We start from the raw sequence: 11,807 nt of genomic DNA, 5'->3' as shown, positions 1-11,807 counted from the left end.
AAAATTCATATCGCCATCTGCTGACTGGAGTGGGTAACGCAAATTGGAAAAATATGAATTACAATGTTCAGTCTGGCAAGCAATGTCATACGAAGTCATTTAAAAAATAACCAGATGTTATGTTTTTACTTCTTACAGCCAATACTTTCCTCCAGGATTGGCCTGCCTATTAGGCAGGATGCTCCATTGGTTCTCCAAGATGGCGTAGCAGTCGAACGTTGTGTCGTGTCCCTTGTATATATCGTTTTTAAAATATTTTTTAAACATATTTTTCTTCGCATATCTTTTAAAACATTTTGTTAAACCTACCTGTACATGACCATCTGATCATTTATCACTCCAGTGTTAATCTGCAAAATTGTAATTATTCGCCTACCTACATTTACATTTACATTTAAGTCATTTAGCAGACGCTCTTATCCAGAGCGACTTACAAATTGGTGCATTCACCTTATGACATCCAGTGGGACAGTCACTTAACAATAGTGCATCATGCCTTTTGCACTCAATGTATATTGACTCCCTTTTTTTCCTACTGTGTTATTGACTTGTTAATAGTTTACTCCATGTGTAACTCTGTGTTGTCTGCTCACACTGCTATGCTTTATCTTGGCCAGGTCGCAGTTGCAAATGAGAACTTGTTCTCAACTAGCCTACCTGGTTAAACAAAGGTGAAATACATTTTTTTTTAAAGGTGACAGATAGAATAGGGTGCCATACTCCGAGCTAAATTGACCAAGGCTCATCACGAACAACACATAACACTTCATATAATGCTGCCCAAATACAATGAAAACTTCTCTCACCCAGTGGCATATGGGCTATTTAGGTGAGCGTTGGTGTCTCCCATCTCCACAGAGGAACACTAGATCTCTGTCAGAGTCTCGGTAACCTCCCAGACCAAGGCCCTTCTCCCCTGATTGCTCAGTTTGGCCAGGCGGCCCGCTCTAGGAAGAGCCTTGGTGGTTCGAAACCTCTCCTTTTAGGAACGATGGAGGCCACTGTGTTCTTTGGGAACTTCAATGCGGCAGAATTATTATTTTTTTGTCTCCCTTCCCCATATCTGTGTCGGACCTCTACGGACAATTCCTTCCACCTCATCTCAGGGATGATTAATGGAAACAAGATGCACCTGAGCTCAATTTCGATTCTCATAGCAAAGGGTCTGAATACTTATGTAAATAAGTTATTTCTGTTTAAATATATATACATTTGTAATCATTTCTAAAAACCTGAATACTTTCCAAAAGCACTGTATGTATAAACATATATTTTCCTTTGTTTTCCACTAACCCTACCACCCCTTCCCTGATTGGAGGAAACTAATGCACAGCAACTATTAGGCTTCTACGTCCAGCTCATACATACTATGTACATTTTAGACACAATGAATTATACAATAGTTATATTTAGTTTGTTTTTAATCCTATCCTTCAGTCACCCTAAACCTCTCCCATCTATCTCTGAAGACCATCCAGTCCTATCCTTCAGTTACCCTAAACCTCTCCCATCTATCTCTGAAGACCATCCAGTCCTATCCTTCAGTTACCCTAAACCTCTCCCATCTATCTCTGAAGACCATCCAGTCCTATCCTTCAGTTACCCTAAACCTCTCCCATCTATCTCTGAAGACCATCCAGTCCTATCCTTCAGTTACCCTAAACCTCTAAAAGACCATCTCCCCTTCATCTAAACCTCCCATCTATCTCTGAAGACCATCCAGTCCTATCCTTCAGTTACCCTAAACCTCTCCCATCTATCTCTGAAGACCATCCAGTCCTATCCTTCAGTTACCCTAAACCTCTCCCATCTATCTCTGAAGACCATCCAGTCCTATCCTTCAGTTACCCTAAACCTCTCCCATCTATCTCTGAAGACCATCCAGTCCTATCCTTCAGTTACCCTAAACCTCTCCCATCTATCTCTGAAGACCATCCAGTCCTATCCTTCAGTTACCCTAAACCTCTCCCATCTATCTCTGAAGACCATCCAGTCCTATCCTTCAGTTACCTAAACCTCTCCCATCTATCTCTGAAGACCATCCAGTCCTATCCTTCAGTTACCCTAAACCTCTCCCATCTATCTCTGAAGACCATCCAGTCCTATCCTTCAGTTACCCTAAACCTCTCCCATCTATCTCTGAAGACCATCCAGTCCTATCCTTCAGTTACCCTAAACCTCTCCCATCTATCTCTGAAGACCATCCAGTCCTATCCTTCAGTTACCCTAAACCTCTCCCATCTATCTCTGAAGACCATCCAGTCCTATCCTTCAGTTACCCTAAACCTCTCCCATCTATCTCTGAAGACCATCCAGTCCTATCCTTCAGTTACCCTAAACCTCTCCCATCTATCTCTGAAGACCATCCAGTCCTATCCTTCAGTTACCCTAAACCTCTCCCATCTATCTCTGAAGACCATCCAGTTTCCTTCAGTTACCCTTTCCCATCTATCTCTGCCATCCAGTCCTATCCTTCATTAAAACTCTCCCATCTATCTCTGAAGACCATGTTTGATTTCTAAACCTTTGCCAACATTAACTGATTTCAGTGATGTTTCACAAAGTTCTTGACCTTTATATTCTCATAGTTGCTGCAGATAGTAAATTAAAAATAAACATGTTTGCTAAATGTATTATTATATTATTGATCAATTGACTATGACTTTTCAAATCCCCCAGTAGTGCTGTCTGCAGAGTTAGCTCCAGGTAAATGTTGCCATTCCTTGACATGCGACCAAAAACAAGCTACATATGGACAGAACTAAAACAAATGATCTAATGATTCTGTCTCTTCGCAGCTAAATCTGCAGAGAGGTTCATTGTGTCCCCATATATAGAACATTGTATTGGTTGCAAGAATTTTGTATAATAATTCAAATTGAAAAGTTCCAAGTTTTGAATCTTGCGTCATTCATAATTTTGGCTTTTCATAGCCGATCATTAAGCTTATCTCTACAGGTCAGGGTTCCATAGCCGCAGGTAGAACAGTTGAAACTGGAGCAGCAGCACGGCCAGGTGGACTGGGGACAGTAAGGGGTCATCATGTCAGGTAGTCCTGGGGCTCAGGTCCTCCGAGAGAGAGAAAGAAAGAGAGAATTAGAGAGAGCATATGTGGGCTGTGCCAGAAGAACACTGTGTTTATTCCGGAGAAAAGTAGGTCAAAACACCAGGCGCATACAATGACCGGCCCAAAAAACACAAACAGTCTGGAGAAATACAGAAAATAACACATCCACCGCCCGAACAGGAAGAGGCACCAATCTTCGATTTGTGCCTCAACGTAATCCTGTCTTGAAGCTCTGCGGGCTATTTCTTCTACCTCATGGCTTGGTTTTTGGTCTGACAGTCTCATAGCAAGGGGTCTGAATACTTACTGTTATGTAAATAAGGTATTTCTGCTTTTTGTCTTTTACTAAATTAGCTACATTTTCTAAAAACCTGTTTTTGCTTTCTCATATTGGGGTATTGTGTAGATTGCTGATAGAGAACCAGTTCAGAATATGTCATTTTTTAAAATCCATTTTAAAATAAGGCTGTAACTTAACAAAATGTGGAAAAAGTCAAGGGGTCTGAATACTTTCCGAATGCACTGTAGAAACATCACATTGAATATTTACCTCACTTTTGAAAAGCTCCCTGAGGAAAAAGGATTCCCAGATTATCTTTTAGATATTCTGTCTTCAGGATGTTCTAGGTTGATGGCTGTTGGAGAGTGGAGGGGCAGTTGAGTGAGCTGGGGACTTTTATTGCCCTGCCTCTGGGAGCCTGACAGCTTGTGACATAATGAGAGAGTTTGTTACCCCACTCCAGTCAGCAGATGGCAATGTGAGTCTATCAGGTGATGCTTCTTGCGTGACGTATAATCTAGTGGACGGGACAGGAGGCTTCTTCAACAGCGACAAAACGCTTCTGATTCAACCAACGCGGTGGTTTGCTATCGAACATTAAACTGAAACGTTGAAGCGTTTAAAGATAAACTTCTCCTTAAAACTTCTTAAGGCTCGAAACCCCTAGACAACATCCACTGAAATGGCAGAGCATGAAATTCATTTAGGCTAGGAACCCCTAGACAACATCCGCTGAAATGTTCAGAGCATGAAATTCATTTAGGCTCGGAACCCATAGACAACATCCGCTGAAATGGCAGAGCATGAAATTCATTTAGGCTAGGAACCCCTAGACAACATCCGCTGAAATGGCAGAGCATGAAATTCATTTAGGCTAGGAACCCCTAGACAACATCCGCTGAAATGGCAGAGCATGAAATTAATTTAGGCTCGGAACCCATAGACAACATCCACTGAAATGGCAGAGCATGAAATTCATTTAGGCTAGGAACCCCTAGACAACATCCGCTGAAATGGCAGAGCATGCAATTCATTTAGGCTAGGAACCCCTAGACAACATCCACTGAAATGGCAGAGCATGGAATTCATTTAGGCTAGGAACCCCTAGACAACATCCGCTGAAATGTTCAGAGCATGAAATTAATTTAGGCTCGGAACCCCTAGACAACATCCACTGAAATGGCAGAGCATGAAATTCATTTAGGCTAGGAACCCTTAGACAACATCAGCTGAAATGGCAGAGCATGGAATTCATTTAGGCTAGGAACCCCTAGACAACATCCACTGAAATGGCAGAGCATGGAATTCATTTAGGCTAGGAACCCCTAGACAACATCAGCTGAAATGGCAGAGTGCGAAATTCAAAAACATTTTTGGGATTATTTAACTTTCATACATTCACAAGTGCAATACACCAAATTAAAGTTTAACTTCTTGTTAATCGTGTCCGATTTCAAAAAGGTTAAAGGTCACTTCAGGATACAGCTGTTACTCTACACTATCCCTAGACAATCCAGCAATGAGAGAAAATGTATAGAATATTTAGGGCTCTATCTAATTTTTTTTTAACCTAATTCCATTTTCTCCGTTTAGTTTTTCCAGATTTCTGACTTGTCCCTGTATGTCTGGTTTTCGCTCTCTAAATCACACTGTTAATACAATAACAACAACATTGGATGTTCTAAGTCCACAACAATACTTAAACCACATCAGGAGAACACTTTTGATGTCTGAGAAAAATCTAAGAAATGTTCATTTTTATGTGTAGATACCCTTTAATTCAAGTGGCACCAGCAAGAGCCTTGCTTGGTAAGTGGTGTCTCTGTAGCACACATGTGATTACAGAGTCTGCTGAACAAATCACAACTGGATTGATGCAAATAATCATGATATCATTCTGCAAGGTAGGCATAGACTACTTTGTAGCTAACATTTAATTGGCAAGGTTTTTTCACATTTGTTGTGGGCTTTTCCATCAACCAGAAGATGGTTGTCATTAGCATCATCGCTAACACCTACACATAGTGGATCATTAGCATCATCGCTAACAGCTACACATAGTGGATCATTAGAATCATCGCTAACAGCTACACATCATGGTAGACTGCACTCAGACAGGGGCATTTCCTAGCTGTTTAATCATGCTTTTCCATCAACCAGAAGATGGTTGCCATTAGCATCATCGCTAACAGCTACACATAGTGGTAGACTGCACTCAGACAGGGGCATTTCCTGGCTGTTTAATCTGGCTCTTCCATCAACCAGAAGATGGTTGCCATTAGCATCATCCTTAACAGCTACACATAGTGGATCATTAGCATCATCGCTAACAGCTGCACATAGTGGATCATTAGCATCATCGCTAACAGCTACACATAGTGGTAGACTGCACTCAGACAGGGGCATTTCCTGGCTGTTTAATCTGGCTTTTCCATCAACCAGAAGATGGTTGCCATTAGCATCATCGTTAACAGCTACACATAGTGGATCATTAGCATCATCGCTAACAGCTGCACATAGTGGATCATTAGCATCATCGCTAACAGCTACACATAGTGGTAGACTGCACTCAGACAGGGGCATTTCCTGGCTGTTTAATCTGTCTTTTCCATCAACCAGAAGATGGTTGCCATTAGCATCATCGCTAACAGCTACACATAGTGGTAGACTGCACTCAGACAGGGCATTTCCTGGCTGTTTAATCTGGCTTTTCCATCAACCAGAAGATGGTTGCCATTAGCATCATCGCTAACAGCTACACATAGTTGTAGACTGCACTCAGACAGGGGCATTTCCTGGCTGTTTAATCTGGCTTTTCCATCAACCAGAAGATGGTTGTCATTAGAATCATCGCTAACAGCTACACATAGTGGTAGACTGCACTCAGACAGGGGCATTTCCTGGCTGTTTAATCTGGCTTTTCCATCAACCAGAAGATGGTTGCCATTAGCATCATCGCTAACAGCTACACATAGTGGATCATTAGCATCATCGCTAACAGCTACACATAGTGGATCATTAGAATCATCGCTAACAGCTACACATCATGGTAGACTGCACTCAGACAGGGGCATTTCCTAGCTGTTTAATCAGGCTTTTCCATCAACCAGAAGATGGTTGCCATTAGCATCATCGCTAACAGCTACACATAGTGGTAGACTGCACTCAGACAGGGGCATTTCCTGGCTGTTTAATCTGGCTTTTCCATCAACCAGAAGATGGTTGTGGATCATTAGCATCATCGCTAACAGCTGCACATAGTGGATCATTAGCATCATCAACAGCTACACATAGTGGTAGACTGCACTCAGACAGGGGCATTTCCTGGCTGTTTAATCTGGCTTTTCCATCAACCAGAAGATGGTTGCCATTAGCATCATCGTTAACAGCTCACATAGTGGATCATTAGCATCAGCTACACATAGTGGTAGACTGCACTCAGACAGGGGCATTTCCTGGCTGTTTAATCTGGCTTTTCCATCAACCAGAAGATGGTTGCCATTAGCATCATCGCTAACAGCTACACATAGTGGTAGACTGCACTCAGACAGGGGCATTTCCTGGCTGTTTAATCTGGCTTTTCCATCAACCAGAAGATGGTTGCCATTAGCATCATCGCTAACAGCTACACATAGTTGTAGACTGCACTCATTTCCTGGCTGTTTAGTGAAGATGGTTGTCATTAGAATCATCGCTAACAGCTACACATAGTGGTAGACTGCACTCAGACAGGGGCATTTCCTGGCTGTTTAATCTGTTTTCCATCAACCAGAAGATGGTTGCCATTAGCATCATCGCTAACAGCTACACATAGTGGATCATTAGCATCATCGCTAACAGCTACACATAGTGGATCATTAGAATCATCGCTAACAGCTACACATCATGGTAGACTGCACTCAGACAGGGGCATTTCCTAGCTGTTTAATCAGGCTTTTCCATCAACCAGAAGATGGTTGCCATTAGCATCATCGCTAACAGCTACACATAGTGGTAGACTGCACTCAGACAGGGGCATTTCCTGGCTGTTTAATCTGGCTTTTCCATCAACCTGAAGATGGTTGCCATTAGCATCATCGCTAACAGCTGCACATAGTGGATCATTAGCATCATCGCTAACAGCTACACATAGTGGTAGACTGCACTCAGACAGGGGCATTTCCTGGCTGTTTAATCAGGCTTTTCCATCAACCAGAAGATGGTTGCCATTAGCATCATCGCTAACAGCTACACATAGTGGTAGACTGCACTCAGACAGGGGCATTTCCTGGCTGTTTAATCTGGCTTTTCCATCAACCAGAAGATGGTTGCCATTAGCATCATCGCTAACAGCTACACATAGTGGTAGACTGCACTCAGACAGGGGCATTTCCTGGCTGTTTAATCTGACTTTTCCTTCAACCTGAAGATGGTTGCCATTAGCATCATCGCTAACAGCTACACATAGTGGATCATTAGCATGATCGCTAACAGCTGCACATAGTGGTAGACTGCACTCAGACAGGGGCATTTCCTGGCTGTTTAATCTGGCTTTTCCATCAACCAGAAGATAGTTGCCATTAGCATCATCGCTAACAGCTACACATAGTGGATCATTAGCATCATCGCTAACAGCTGCACATAGTGGTAGACTGCACTCAGACAGGGGCATTTCCTGGCTGTTTAATCTGGCTTTTCCATCAACCAGAAGATGGTTTCCATTAGCATCATCGTTAACAGCTACACATAGTGGATCATTAGCATCATCGCTAACAGCTGCACATAGTGGATCATTAGCATCATCGCTAACAGCTGCACATAGTGGATCATTAGCATCATCGCTAACAGCTACACATAGTGGTAGACTGCACTCAGACAGGGGCATTTCCTGGCTGTTTAATCTGGCTTTTCCATCAACCAGAAGATGGTTGCCATTAGCATCATCGCTAACAGCTACACATAGTGGTATACTGCACTCAGACAGGGGCATTTCCTGGCTGTTTAATCTGGCTTTTCCATCAACCAGAAGATGGTTGCCATTAGCATCATCGCTAACAGCTACACATAGTGGTAGACTGCACTCAGACAGGGGCATTTCCTGGCTGTTTAATCTGTCTTTTCATCAACCAGAAGATGGTTGCCATTAGCATCATCGCTAACAGCTACACATAGTGGTAGACTGCACTCAGACAGGGGCATTTCCTGGCTGTTTAATCTGGCTTTTCCATCAACCAGAAGATGGTTGTCATTAGCATCATCGCTAACAGCTACACATAGTGGCAGACTGCACTCAGACAGGGGCATTTCCTGGCTGTTTAATCTGGCTTTTCCATCAACCAGAAGATGGTTGTCATTAGCATCATCGCTAACAGCTACACATAGTGGCAGACTGCACTCAGACAGGGGCATTTCCTGGCTGTTTAATCTGGCTTTTCCATCAACCAGAAGATGGTTGTCATTAGCATCATCGCTAACAGCTACACATAGTGGTAGACTGCACTCAGACAGGGGCATTTCCTGGCTGTTTAATCTGGCTTTTCCATCAACCAGAAGATGGTTGTCATTAGCATCATCGCTAACAGCTACACATAGTGGTAGACTGCACTCAGACAGGGGCATTTCCTGGCTGTTTAATCTGTCTTTTCCATCAACCAGAAGATGGTTGTCATTAGCATCATCGCTAACAGCTACACATAATGGTAGACTGCACTCAGACAGGGGCATTTCCTGGCTGTTTAATCTGGCTTTTCCATCAACCAGAAGATGGTTGCCATTAGCATCATCGCTAACAGCTAAACATAGTGGATCATTAGCATCATCGCTAACAGCTACACATAGTGGCAGACTGCACTCAGACAGGGGCATTTCCTGACTGTTTAATCTGGCTTTTCCATCAACCAGAAGATGGTTGCCATTAGCATCATCGCTAACAGCTACACATAGTGGCAGACTGCACTCAGACAGGGGCATTTCCTGGCTGTTTAATCTTCAAAAAGTTGAAGGGAAATACAAATCAAATAGTCAAATTTAACGACAATTTTCAGGCAGATGGTTCAGAATAACTATAACAAAAAATGAATACAAATTATACCAGGGCACTTTAGAGACTGGAAGGGTAAAGGGCATGTGCTCTACACAGGTAGAGCCGTATCTGTCCATGTTACCTTTTGAAATGTGGGCACTGCTTCATGTTATGTATGCAACTGGGTGAGAAGTTTTCCTTGATTTTGGGCACCATTATGTGAGGTGTTATTATGTGTTTTTATTTATTTTTCCCAAACTGCGTTACCCACTGCAGTCAGCAGATGGCGATATGAGTATTTCAGGTGATGCTTCTTGCGTGACGTACAATCTAGTGGACGGAACTGGAGGCTTCTTCAACAGCGACAAAGGCTTCTTATTCAACCAACGTTGTGGTTTGCTAGCGAACATTAAACCGAAACATTGAAGCGTTTAAGACAAATCTTGTGTATATTACTCTTAGTGTTTTAAACACAATTCTGTGTACATATCTACTCGTTCATTGAAACGTATATTGCTTGTTAAATTAGCTAATGTGGTAAATTGATATTGCATTAGGCTAATCGCACGGAACATGAGCTCACTAATCTCGACGGAGAAAGAAGCTCTGGTGAAAGGAGAGGAAGAAGCTTTCAGGATGAAAAGGGAGGAAGAGGAGTCTATCACATTGAAAGAAGAGGATGATATTACAGTGAAAGAGGAATATGGGAACGAGGTTGTGGAAGAGGACGAGGTAGAAGCTTTCAGAATCAAAAGGAGGAAGATGCCGTAATTTTGAAAGAAGAGGAAGAACATTTTGGAGTAAAAGAGGAAGAGGAGGCTATCTCAATTAAAGTGGAGAAGGAAGACGTTTTGGGAGTGAAAAAGGATGAGGCTGAAGATTCGAGTAAGACCAGTGAGCACTGACTTAAAAATGGGCACTAAATATGCATTTCTTGACCTAATGTGGGGTTTGAAAGGGTCATTCTACTGAAGTTCTACACTTTAATATGTTGTTCAGTACTCAATACATTGTTAAAGGTGCTATCCGTCATTGGTCCATATATTTTTGTGACTTTTCTATTAGATTTATTGAAATATCCATGTAGTCCACATTAATGTGCACTTCATCTAACAGGCTTTTCAGAATTCAACATTGGTGCATAATTTCTACTTAAATTGTCAAAGGGACGTAAAAGACACCCTTTTCGTGGAAAGACCCTTTTTACATTTGCAACAGAAACAATATTTTAGGAAATCACAATGAAAGTTGCCATTAGGCCCTTTTCTTATACATATTCATGCCTCTTGTAAGACTGATTGCAGTAGATGGTCATAAGTTTACCATCTGTTTGATGTTCTCGTTCACACAGGAGAGAGACATGGCTATCGTGGATCCTCTGGGAATCCTCAACAACATCCTGATGCTGACGAGGCAGAGGAGAGTCTCTCCAGATCTGAACACCAGATGGTACAGCTTGGTCTGGTCTAGCATACAGCTTGGTCTGGTCTAGCATACAGCTTGGTCTGGCCTAGCATACAGCTTGGTCTGGCCTAGCATACAGCTTGGTCTGGCCTAGCATACAGCTTGGTCTGGTCTAGCATACAGCTTGGTCTGGCCTAGCATACAGCTTGCTCTATTGTGGTCTGGGCTGGTTTCTGTAAAGCACTTTATGACAACAGTGACATCAGCATCCATAATGATATGTGTATTTAACCAGGTAGGCACCTTTATTTAACCAGGTAGTTGAGAACACCTTTATTTAACCAGGTAGGCCAGTTGAGAACACCTTTATTTAACCAGGTAGGCCAGTTGAGAACACCTTTATTTAACCAGGTAGGCTAGTTGAGAACACCTTTATTTAACCAGGTAGGCCAGTTGAGAACACCTTTATTTAACCAGGTAGGCTAGTTGAGAACACCTTTATTTAACCAGGTAGGCCAGTTGAGAACACCTTTATTTAACCAGGTAGGCTAGTTGAGAACACCTTTATTTAACCAGGTAGGCTAGTTGAGAACACCTTTATTTAACCAGGTAGGCTAGTTGAGAACACCTTTATTTAACCAGGTAGGCCAGTTGAGAACACCTTTATTTAACCAGGTAGGCCAGTTGAGAACACCTTTATTTAACCAGGTAGGCTAGTTGAGAACACCTTTATTTAACCAGGTAGGCTAGTTGAGAACACCTTTATTTAACCAGGTAGGCTAGTTGAGAACACCTTTATTTAACCAGGTAGGCAGTTGAGAACACCTTTATTTAACCAGGTAGGCCAGTTGAGAACACCTTTATTTAACCAGGTAGGCCAGTTGAGAACACCTTTATTTAACCAGGTAGGCCAGTTGAAACACCTGTATTTAACCAGGTAGGCCAATTGAGAACACCTTTATTTAACCAGGTAGGCCAGTTGAGAACACCTTTATTTAACCAGGTAGGCCAGTTGAGAACACCTTTATTTAACCAGGTAGGCCAGTTGAGAACAC

The sequence above is a fragment of the Oncorhynchus gorbuscha genome, unplaced genomic scaffold, assembly GCF_021184085.1.
Source record: "Oncorhynchus gorbuscha isolate QuinsamMale2020 ecotype Even-year unplaced genomic scaffold, OgorEven_v1.0 Un_scaffold_3443, whole genome shotgun sequence".
In the NCBI taxonomy this organism is placed as follows: domain Eukaryota; kingdom Metazoa; phylum Chordata; class Actinopteri; order Salmoniformes; family Salmonidae; genus Oncorhynchus; species Oncorhynchus gorbuscha.
This window is presented reverse-complemented; position numbering follows the sequence as displayed.